The 12,279-nt window shown below is 44.0% G+C and overlaps 3 non-coding genes across 3 annotated transcripts; all 3 read left to right on the forward strand.

Moving 5' to 3' along the window:
• Window positions 1-1,900: 1,900 nt before the first annotated feature.
• TRNAE-UUC (transfer RNA glutamic acid (anticodon UUC)) lies at window positions 1,901-1,972 on the forward strand. Its single transcript has one exon. It is a non-coding gene; the product is annotated as a tRNA-Glu (tRNA).
• A 2,887-nt stretch (window positions 1,973-4,859) lies between these two features.
• On the forward strand, window positions 4,860-4,931 carry TRNAE-UUC (transfer RNA glutamic acid (anticodon UUC)). Its single transcript has one exon. It is a non-coding gene; the product is annotated as a tRNA-Glu (tRNA).
• A 2,886-nt stretch (window positions 4,932-7,817) lies between these two features.
• TRNAE-UUC (transfer RNA glutamic acid (anticodon UUC)) lies at window positions 7,818-7,889 on the forward strand. Its single transcript has one exon. It is a non-coding gene; the product is annotated as a tRNA-Glu (tRNA).
• Window positions 7,890-12,279: the final 4,390 nt, after the last annotated feature.

Here is a 12,279-nt window from a genome sequence, read left to right on the forward strand (position 1 = left end):
TTGTAATAATACTTTTGTTTTAATTTATTGCAGGTCTTGAGCAGGAAACCATTTGTATCTCTGACATAACCCGTCTCTTCCTCTTTTCATTCCCCTCGTGGTTTCTGCGGTTTGGGGGCATCTATACATTATTCTATAGGCGTTGCTGGGGGCACGTGATGCTACACACAGGTGTTGTCTACGTCCTGTGTCTGTGTGGACACCTCTCTACTCTGGCTACACAACTGTAAGATGCACAGTGTGGACCTGACTCCACTTGGCCTTCACACCGGATAACTTACAAGGAGAGAGAAACTTATGGAAATGTACGGTGTGAAAGAACGACTTTACCAAAGAGTTAATGTATGAAATTGCCCTTTGCTTTTTTTTGTGAGTTGCAAATGGTAACCTTTGACTAAAGCAAGTACCCAAAAATAAACAGTTTTCAGCTGGACTCATATAACTTGCATTTGCAGTGGAAGATCTGCCTGGAGCAGTATATGAGTGTGAAAAGGTCTCTAGTTTTGTCTTGAAATACCAGAGACTTAGGCGCTCTCCACCAGTCTCCTTCGACATCACATCCTGATGCTGAACAGTATTAGCACATAAATGAATAAAAAACTGGCTGACGTGTACATGCACATATTTGCATATGTACCACGGTGCTATAGTCTGATGACATATATGTGCCAGTCTGTGGGGTCAAAGGGCAGTCAGAAGTTACTGGGCCACAGTTGTATCAATGAGGACTGTGTACTTCCTGTGCCCTGGGGCATTCGTACTCTGGTCCCTCAAACTAGGGTGGAAGCCCCCCTTTAGCACATGACTCTCAGAATAACAAGTCAGAGCAGACATTAGTGTAACTGGGTACTCACACTTGTGAAAGGCACAAGTGCAAGTAGTGAACTGCAACCTGACCTCACAGCATACACTTTAGACATCCTTTGTAAACACACACACATATTTTCAGTCTAACTTGTTTACATTTGACATCAATAAATATGGTAATATTTGTACTTGAAATGTTTAATTTGCCTACCTTTGGCGCATATTCCTAGTACCTTATATTTTAACTTTTCTCCATTCGGGTGTATACAATTGGTATAATGTCAGAAAGGGAGAAGACGACCGAGAATGCCTAAGAATGTGCGCTTACATGCTTTTAAGAACATATGTCTGGTGTTGTGACAAAACAGCAGTGACCACTTCAGCTCAGCACTTGCTTCTTCCTCTGCTGTCCCAAAATATTGTGGAATTACTAGTCTCTGCGCCTCTGACAAGGCTGCTGACATCCGATTGATGATTTGTAGCCTTGTGGGCTGTGAGTGCTTTGGCTGTGCTGCCCCCTGGCAGTCACTCTGTGAAGATGCAGGTACCTGGGAACAACACAGACTACTTCTGAGCTGTTTCTTCTCTGTGTGAACCAATCCAGTGTCAGGACTGGAGTCGGTGCTGTTAGTAGATAGAGAAGGAGTATAACTCGAGCCCCAGGAGGGCAGCCTAGAGCCTGTGACAGGTGCAGGGGAGTGTCGTCAAGGAAGCAGTTGGAAGATAACTGGAGAGGGGTCTGTGGGGCCATCAGTCTGGTGAGGAAACCCAGGAGTGTCCTACGGGAGGGGCGTGGCTTTGTCTGTCTCAAAGGGAGGGGTTAGTAATAGTGAATGCAGGGACTGCTGCTGTACTCCGTGTCCTGGGCTCTGTGTATGTGTAGAAGCTCTAAGGTTGTAAATAATGAGACCTGACAGGTTGTGGCAGAAATGATGACTTCTGGTGATTCCTTCTCTTTTGTCAGAAGTGAGGTGTCTGTTACCCCAATTGATTGTGTACTACTGAGAAGAACAATATAACTCTCAGTGTACAGAATGAAGTGTGACCTTGGGAGACACCTCACATATACTGAGCTGTATGATGAGTTCACAGTTCCCATATGGTCTAGCGGTTAGGATTCCTGGTTTTCACCCAGGTGGCCCGGGTTCGACTCCTGGTATGGGAACTCCATTTATTTTTTCACTACTCAGACATTTTAAAGTTTCTCATTTTTTTTCTATAAACCTAAATGCACCTAAAGTCTTAATAAATGTCACTTGCTTTGTCTTCTGCTTCCATCTAATGCCGTCAGAGGTTTACACCAACCCCCAAATCTACTGCCCTCTATCCCCAGCCCTTGACCTGTACATTAATACTATGAAGGGTTATTCCTTGTTTTTCTTTTATTGCACAACAAAAAGTACAGATTCTATAAAGAGACCGGGGCACAGAGAAGAAGGCAGCAATTGACTGTGGTCCCACCATGGGAAATTTGCATTTTATTACCTGCCCCGTCCATACTGTGGTTTCATCATTTGTTTTATGACATGATTTCCCTGCTGTGTTGTATCTAGTATAAGACTTGAGTACTTTATGTGTTTTATATCATCTGTGATATTGCAGCTGTTGTTTGCAGTGTCCACATTTTGCAACCAGTGTGCTTTGTACCCTCACTGCTGCTCTCTCAGAGAGGGTAGGCTGAACACTACCGGTAGTATCAGACACCAGAGATGCCTCCTGTACCTGGAATAAAACTCTGCTTCTTTGTAAGAAATACAGGGGTGAAGATCTGCTGCATTCACAGTGACCCACTGACTCTTTTACAAAGGTTCCCAGCCGTGCAAAGACTCTTGGTGGTTAGTTAAGGGGCCATGCTAAATGGAGATTTCGAAGCATCAGACAAGACGTTTTCTTTGTTTCTGCATCAGCAAAAGTATATTTCTGTTTTTATGTTATTACTTGTGAAATACACATTTTAGTTGTGCTGTTGGATTTGTCATGTTTGATTTACAGTGTGAACGAATTCAAGCGATAGACAGTAGGTGGCGACTGACACTGCTTCAGGACTCCTAGGGTTGAGGATCGTGGACTTTGGTTCCATCATGTAATGATTAGCACTCTGGACTCTGAATCCAGCAATCTGAGTTCCAATATCGTTAGGACCTGGAATGTTTGTAATAATACTTTTGTTTTAATTTATTGCAGGTCTTGAGCAGGAAACCATTTGTATCTCTGACATAACCCGTCTCTTCCTCTTTTCATTCCCCTCGTGGTTTCTGCGGTTTGGGGGCATCTATACATTATTCTATAGGCGTTGCTGGGGGCACGTGATGCTACACACAGGTGTTGTCTACGTCCTGTGTCTGTGTGGACACCTCTCTACTCTGGCTACACAACTGTAAGATGCACAGTGTGGACCTGACTCCACTTGGCCTTCACACCGGATAACTTACAAGGAGAGAGAAACTTATGGAAATGTACGGTGTGAAAGAACGACTTTACCAAAGAGTTAATGTATGAAATTGCCCTTTGCTTTTTTTTTGTGAGTTGCAAATGGTAACCTTTGACTAAAGCAAGTACCCAAAAATAAACAGTTTTCAGCTGGACTCATATAACTTGCATTTGCAGTGGAAGATCTGCCTGGAGCAGTATATGAGTGTGAAAAGGTCTCTAGTTTTGTCTTGAAATACCAGAGACTTCGGCGCTCTCCACCAGTCTCCTTCGACATCACATCCTGATGCTGAACAGTATTAGCACATAAATGAATTAAAAACTGGCTGACGTGTACATGCACATGTGTGCATATGTACCACGGTGCTATAGTCTGATGACATATATGTGCCAGTCTGTGGGGTCAAAGGGCAGTCAGAAGTTACTGGGCCACAGTTGTATCAATGAGGACTGTGTACTTCCTGTGCCCTGGGGCATTCGTACTCTGGTCCCTCAAACTAGGGTGGAAGCCCCCCTTTAGCACATGACTCTCAGAATAACAAGTCAGAGCAGACATTAGTGTAACTGGGTACTCACACTTGTGAAAGGCACAAGTGCAAGTAGTGAACTGCAACCTGACCTCACAGCATACACTTTAGACATCCTTTGTAAACACACACACATATTTTCAGTCTAACTTGTTTACATTTTACATCAATAAATATGGTAATATTTGTACTTGAAATGTTTAATTTGCCTACCTTTGGCGCATATTCCTAGTACCTTATATTTTAACTTTTCTCCATTCGGGTGTATTCAATTGGTATAATGTCAGAAAGGGAGAAGACGACCGAGAATGCCTAAGAATGTGCGCTTACATGCTTTTAAGAACATATGTCTGGTGTTGTGACAAAACAGCAGTGACCACTTCAGCTCAGCACTTGCTTCTTCCTCTGCTGTCCCAAAATATTGTGGAATTACTAGTCTCTGCGCCTCTGACAAGGCTGCTGACATCCAATTGATGATTCGTAGCCTTGTGGGCTGTGAGTGCTTTGGCTGTGCTGCCCCCTGGCGGTCACTCTGTGAAGATGCAGGTACCTGGGAACAACCCAGACTACTTCTGAGCTGTTTCTTCTCTGTGTGAACCAATCCAGTGTCAGGACTGGAGTCGGTGCTGTTAGTAGATAGAGAAGGAGTATAACTCGAGCCCCAGGAGGGCAGCCTGGAGCCTGTGACAGGTGCAGGGGAGTGTCGTCAAGGAAGCAGCTGGAAGATAACTGGAGAGGGGTCTGTGGGGCCATCAGTCTGGTGAGGAAACCCAGGAGTGTCCTACGGGAGGGGCGTGGCTTTGTCTGGCTCAAGGGGAGGGGTTAGTAATAGTGAATGCAGGGACTGCTGCTGTCCTCCGTGTCCTGGGCTCTGTGTATGTGTAGAAGTTCTAAGGTTGTAAATAATGAGACCTGACAGGTTGTGGCAGAAATGATGACTTCTGGTGATTCCTTCTCTTTTGTCAGAAGTGAGGTGTCTGTTACCCCAATTGATTGTGTACTACTGAGAAGAACAATATAACTCTCAGTGTACGGAATGCACTGTGACCTTGGGAGACACCTCACATATACTGAGCTGTATGATGAGTTCACAGTTCCCATATGGTCCAGCGGTTAGGATTCCTGGTTTTCACCCAGGTGGCCCGGGTTCGACTCCCGGTATGGGAACTCCATTTATTTTTTCACTACTCAGACATTTTAAAGTTTCTCAGTTTTTTTCTATAAACCTAAATGCACCTAAAGTCTTAATAAATGTCACTTGCTTTGTCTTCTGCTTCCATCTAATGCCGTCAGAGGTTTACACCAACCCCCAAATCTACTGCCCTCTCTCCCCAGCCCTTGACCTGTACATTAATACTATGAAGGTTTATTCCTTGTTTTTCTTTTATTGCACAACAAAAAGTATAGATTATATAAAGAGACCGGGGCACAGAGAAGAAGGCAGCAATTGACTGTGGTCCCACCATGGGAAATTAGCATTTTATTACCTGCCCCGTCCATACTGTGGGTTCATCATTTGTTTTATGACATGATTTCCCTGCTGTGTTGTATCTAGTATAAGACTTGAGTACTTTATGTGTTTTATATCATCTGTGATATTGCAGCTGTTGTTTGCAGTGTCCACATTTTGCAACCAGTGTGCTTTGTACCCTCACTGCTGCTCTCTCAGAGAGGGTAGGCTGAACACTACCGGTAGTATCAGACACCAGAGATGCCTCCTGTACCTGGAATAAAACTCTGCTTCTTTGTAAGAAATACAGGGGTGAAGATCTGCTGCATTCACAGTGACCCACTGACTCTTTTACAAAGGTTCCCAGCCGTGCAAAGACTCTTGGTGGTTAGTTAAGGGGCCATGCTAAATGGAGATTTCGAAGCATCAGACAAGACGTTTTCTTTGTTTCTGCATCAGCAAAAGTATATTTCTGTTTTTATGTTATTACTTGTGAAATACACATTTTAGTTGTGCTGTTGGATTTGTCATGTTTGATTTACAGTGTGAACGAATTCAAGCGATAGACAGTAGGTGGCGACTGACACTGCTTCAGGACTCCTAGGGTTGAGGATCGTGGACTTTGGTTCCATCATGTAATGATTAGCACTCTGGACTCTGAATCCAGCAATCTGAGTTCCAATATCGTTAGGACCTGGAATGTTTGTAATAATACTTTTGTTTTAATTTATTGCAGGTCTTGAGCAGGAAACCATTTGTATCTCTGACATAACCCGTCTCTTCCTCTTTTCATTCCCCTCGTGGTTTCTGCGGTTTGGGGGCATCTATACATTATTCTATAGGCGTTGCTGGGGGCACGTGATGCTACACACAGGTGTTGTCTACGTCCTGTGTCTGTGTGGACACCTCTCTACTCTGGCTACACAACTGTAAGATGCACAGTGTGGACCTGACTCCACTTGGCCTTCACACCGGATAACTTACAAGGAGAGAGAAACGTATGGAAATGTACGGTGTGAAAGAACGACTTTACCAAAGAGTTAATGTATGAAATTGCCCTTTGCTTTTTTTTGTGAGTTGCAAATGGTAACCTTTGACTAAAGCAAGTACCCAAAAATAAACAGTTTTCAGCTGGACTCATATAACTTGCATTTGCAGTGGAAGATCTGCCTGGAGCAGTATATGAGTGTGAAAAGGTCTCTAGTTTTGTCTTGAAATACCAGAGACTTCGGCGCTCTCCACCAGTCTCCTTCGACATCACATCCTGATGCTGAACAGTATTAGCACATAAATGAATAAAAAACTGGCTGACGTGTACATGCACATATGTGCATATGCACCACGGTGCTATAGTCTGATGACATATATGTGCCAGTCTGTGGGGTCAAAGGGCAGTCAGAAGTTACTGGGCCACAGTTGTATCAATGAGGACTGTGTACTTCCTGTGCCCTGGGGCATTCGTACTCTGGTCCCTCAAACTAGGGTGGAAGCCCCCCTTTAGCACATGACTCTCAGAATAACAAGTCAGAGCAGACATTAGTGTAACTGGGTACTCACACTTGTGAAAGGCACAAGTGCAAGTAGTGAACTGCAACCTGACCTCACAGCATACACTTTAGACATCCTTTGTAAACACACACACATATTTTCAGTCTAACTTGTTTACATTTGACATCAATAAATATGGTAATATTTGTACTTGAAATGTTTAATTTGCCTACCTTTGGCGCATATTCCTAGTACCTTATATTTTAACTTTTCTCCATTCGGGTGTATACAATTGGTATAATGTCAGAAAGGGAGAAGACGACCGAGAATGCCTAAGAATGTGCGCTTACATGCTTTTAAGAACATATGTCTGGTGTTGTGACAAAACAGCAGTGACCACTTCAGCTCAGCACTTGCTTCTTCCTCTGCTGTCCCAAAATATTGTGGAATTACTAGTCTCTGCGCCTCTGACAAGGCTGCTGACATCCGATTGATGATTTGTAGCCTTGTGGGCTGTGAGTGCTTTGGCTGTGCTGCCCCCTGGCAGTCACTCTGTGAAGATGCAGGTACCTGGGAACAACACAGACTACTTCTGAGCTGTTTCTTCTCTGTGTGAACCAATCCAGTGTCAGGACTGGAGTCGGTGCTGTTAGTAGATAGAGAAGGAGTATAACTCGAGCCCCAGGAGGGCAGCCTAGAGCCTGTGACAGGTGCAGGGGAGTGTCGTCAAGGAAGCAGTTGGAAGATAACTGGAGAGGGGTCTGTGGGGCCATCAGTCTGGTGAGGAAACCCAGGAGTGTCCTACGGGAGGGGCGTGGCTTTGTCTGTCTCAAGGGGAGGGGTTAGTAATAGTGAATGCAGGGACTGCTGCTGTACTCCGTGTCCTGGGCTCTGTGTATGTGTAGAAGCTCTAAGGTTGTAAATAATGAGACCTGACAGGTTGTGGCAGAAATGATGACTTCTGGTGATTCCTTCTCTTTTGTCAGAAGTGAGGTGTCTGTTACCCCAATTGATTGTGTACTACTGAGAAGAACAATATAACTCTCAGTGTACGGAATGCAGTGTGACCTTGGGAGACACCTCACATACACTAAGCTGTTCAAAAAGTTCACAGTTCCCATATGGTCTAGCGGTTAGGATTCCTGGTTTTCACCCAGGCTGCCCGGGTTCGACTCCTGGTATGGGAAATCCATTTTTTTTTTTTTCACTACTCAGACATTTTGAGCTTTCTCAGTTTTTTTCTATAAACCTAAATGCACCTAAAGTCTTAATAAATGTCACTTGCTTTGTCTTCTGCTTCCATCTAATGCCGTCAGAGGTTTACACCGACCCCCAAATCTACTGCCCTCTCTCCCCAGCCCTTGACCTGTACATTAATACTATGAAGGGTTATTCCTTGTTTTTCTTTTATTGCACAACAAAAAGTACAGATTATATAAAGAGACCGGGGCACAGAGAAGAAGGCAGCAATTGACTGTGGTCCCACCATGGGAAATTCGCATTTTATTACCTGCCCCGTCCATACTGTGGGTTCATCATTTGTTTTATGACATGATTCCCCTGCTGTGTTGTTTCTAGTATAAGACTTGAGTACTTTATGTGTTTTATATCATCTGTGATATTGCAGCTGTTGTTTGCAGTGTCCACATTTTGCAACCAGTGTGCTTTCTACCCTCACTGCTGCTCTCTCAGAGAGGGTAGGCTGAACACTACCGGTAGTATCAGACACCAGAGATGCCTCCTGTACCTGGAATAAAACTCTGCTTCTTTGTAAGAAATACAGGGGTGAAGATCTGCTGCATTCACAGTGACCCACTGACCCTTTTACAAAGGTTCCCAGCCGTGCAAAGACTCTTGGTGGTTAGTTAAGGGGCCATGCTAATTGGAGATTTCGAAGCATCAGACGAGACGTTTTCTTTGTTTCTGCATCAGCAAAAGTATATTTCTGTTTTTATGTTATTACTTGTGAAATACACATTTTAGTTGTGCTGTTGGATTTGTCATGTTTGATTTACAGTGTGAACGAATTCAAGCGATAGACAGTAGGTGGCGACTGACACTGCTTCAGGACTCCTAGGGTTGAGGATCGTGGACGTTGGTTCCATCGTGTAATGATTAGCACTCTGGACTCTGAATCCAGCAATCTGAGTTCCAATATCGGTAGGACCTGGAATGTTTGTAATAATACTTTTGTTTTAATTTATTGCAGGTCTTGAGCAGGAAACCATTTGTATCTCTGACATAACCCGTCTCTTCCTCTTTTCATTCTCCTCGTGGTTTCTGCGGTTTGGGGGCATCTATACATTATTCTATAGGCGTTGCTGGGGACACTTGATGCTACACACAGGTGTTGTCTACGTCCTGTGTCTGTGTGGACACCTCTCTACTCTGGCTACACAACTGTAAGATGCACAGTGTGGACCTGACTCCACTTGGCCTTCACACCGGATAACTTACAAGGAGAGAGAAACTTACGGAAATGTACGGTGTGAAAGAACGACTTTACCAAAGTGTTAATGTATGAAATTGCCCTTTGCTTTTTTTTTGTGAGTTGCAAATGGTAACCTTTGACTAAAGCAAGTACCCAAAAATAAACAGTTTTCAGCTGGACTCATATAACTTGCATTTGCAGTGGAAGATCTGCCTGGAGCAGTATATGAGTGTGAAAAGGTCTCTAGTTTTGTCTTGAAATACCAGAGACTTCGGCGCTCTCCACCAGTCTCCTTCGACATCACATCCTGATGCTGAACAGTATTAGCACATAAATGAATAAAAAACTGGCTGACGTGTACATGCACATGTGTGCATATGTACCACGGTGCTATAGTCTGATGACATATATGTGCCAGTCTGTGGGGTCAAAGGGCAGTCAGAAGTTACTGGGCGACAGTTGTATCAATGAGGACTGTGTACTTCCTGTGCCCTGGGGCATTCGTACTCTGGTCCCTCAAACTAGGGTGGAAGCCCCCCTTTAGCACATGACTCTCAGAATAACAAGTCAGAGCAGACATTAGTGTAACTGGGTACTCACACTTGTGAAAGGCACAAGTGCAAGTAGTGAACTGCAACCTGACCTCACAGCATACACTTTAGACATCCTTTGTAAACACACACACATATTTTCAGTCTAACTTGTTTACATTTTACATCAATAAATATGGTAATATTTGTACTTGAAATGTTTAATTTGCCTACCTTTGGCGCATATTCCTAGTACCTTATATTTTAACTTTTCTCCATTCGGGTGTATTCAATTGGTATAATGTCAGAAAGGGAGAAGACGACCGAGAATGCCTAAGAATGTGCGCTTACATGCTTTTAAGAACATATGTCTGGTGTTGTGACAAAACAGCAGTGACCACTTCAGCTCAGCACTTGCTTCTTCCTCTGCTGTCCCAAAATATTGTGGAATTACTAGTCTCTGCGCCTCTGACAAGGTTGCTGACATCCAATTGATGATTCGTAGCCTTGTGGGCTGTGAGTGCTTTGGCTGTGCTGCCCCCTGGCGGTCACTCTGTGAAGATGCAGGTACCTGGGAACAACCCAGACTACTTCTGAGCTGTTTCTTCTCTGTGTGAACCAATCCAGTGTCAGGACTGGAGTCGGTGCTGTTAGTAGATAGAGAAGGAGTATAACTCGAGCCCCAGGAGGGCAGTCTGGAGCCTGTGACAGGTGCAGGGGAGTGTCGTCAAGGAAGCAGCTGGAAGATAACTGGAGAGGGGTTTGTGGGGCCATCAGTCTGGTGAGGAAACCCAGGAGTGTCCTACGGGAGGGGCGTGGCTTTGTCTGGCTCAAGGGGAGGGGTTAGTAATAGTGAATGCAGGGACTGCTGCTGTCCTCCGTGTCCTGGGCTCTGTGTATGTGTAGAAGTTCTAAGGTTGTAAATAATGAGACCTGACAGGTTGTGGCAGAAATGATGACTTCTGGTCATTCCTTCTCTTTTGTCAGAAGTGAGGTGTCTGTTACCCCAATTGATTGTGTACTACTGAGAAGAACAATATAACTCTCAGTGTACGGAATGCAGTGTGACCTTGGGAGACACCTCACATATACTGAGCTGTATGATGAGTTCACAGTTCCTATATGCTCTAGCGGTTAGGATTCCTGGTTTTCACCCAGGTGGCCCGGGTTTGACTCCCGGTATGAGAACTCCATTTATTTTTTTTCACTACTCAGACATTTTAATCTTTCTCAGTTTTTTTCTATAAACCTAAATGCACCTAAAGTCTTAATAAATGTCACTTGCTTTGTCTTCTGCTTCCATCTAATGCCGTCAGAGGTTTACACCAACCCCCAAATCTACTGCCCTCTCTCCCCAGCCCTTGACCTGTACATTAATACTATGAATGGTTATTCCTTGTTTTTCTTTTATTGCACAACAAAAAGTACAGATTATATAAAGAGACCGGGGCACAGAGAAGAAGGCAGCAATTGACTGTGGTCCCACCATGGGAAATTTGCATTTTATTACCTGCCCCGTCCATACTGTGGGTTCATCATTTGTTTTATGACATGATTTCCCTGCTGTGTTGTATCTAGTATAAGACTTGAGTACTTTATGTGTTTTATATCATCTGTGATATTGCAGCTGTTGTTTGCAGTGTCCACATTTTGCAACCAGTGTGCTTTGTACCCTCACTGCTGCTCTCTCAGAGAGGGTAGGCTGAACACTACCGGTAGTATCAGACACCAGAGATGCCTCCTGTACCTGGAATAAAACTCTGCTTCTTTGTAAGAAATACAGGGGTGATGATCTGCTGCATTCACAGTGACCCACTGACTCTTTTACAAAGGTTCCCAGCCGTGCAAAGACTCTTGGTGGTTAGTTAAGGGGCCATGCTAAATGGAGATTTCGAATCATCAGACAAGACGTTTTCTTTGTTTCTGCATCAGCAAAAGTATATTTCTGTTTTTATGTTATTACTTGTGAAATACACATTTTAGTTGTGCTGTTGGATTTGTCATGTTTGATTTACAGTGTGAACGAATTCAAGCGATAGACAGTAGGTGGCGACTGACACTGCTTCAGGACTCCTAGGGTTGAGGATCGTGGACTTTGGTTCCATCATGTAATGATTAGCACTCTGGACTCTGAATCCAGCAATCTGAGTTCCAATATCGTTAGGACCTGGAATGTTTGTAATAATACTTTTGTTTTAATTTATTGCAGGTCTTGAGCAGGAAACCATTTGTATCTCTGACATAACCCGTCTCTTCCTCTTTTCATTCCCCTCGTGGTTTCTGCGGTTTGGGGGCATCTATACATTATTCTATAGGCGTTGCTGGGGGCACGTGATGCTACACACAGGTGTTGTCTACGTCCTGTGTCTGTGTGGACACCTCTCTACTCTGGCTACACAACTGTAAGATGCACAGTGTGGACCTGACTCCACTTGGCCTTCACACCGGATAACTTACAAGGAGAGAGAAACTTATGGAAATGTACGGTGTGAAAGAACGACTTTACCAAAGAGTTAATGTATGAAATTGCCCTTTGCTTTTTTTTGTGAGTTGCAAATGGTAACCTTTGACTAAAGCAAGTACCCAAAAATAAACAGTTTTCAGCTGGACTCATAT

The sequence above is a fragment of the Pleurodeles waltl genome, unplaced genomic scaffold, assembly GCF_031143425.1.
Source record: "Pleurodeles waltl isolate 20211129_DDA unplaced genomic scaffold, aPleWal1.hap1.20221129 scaffold_39, whole genome shotgun sequence".
Classification (NCBI taxonomy): Eukaryota; Metazoa; Chordata; class Amphibia; order Caudata; family Salamandridae; genus Pleurodeles; species Pleurodeles waltl.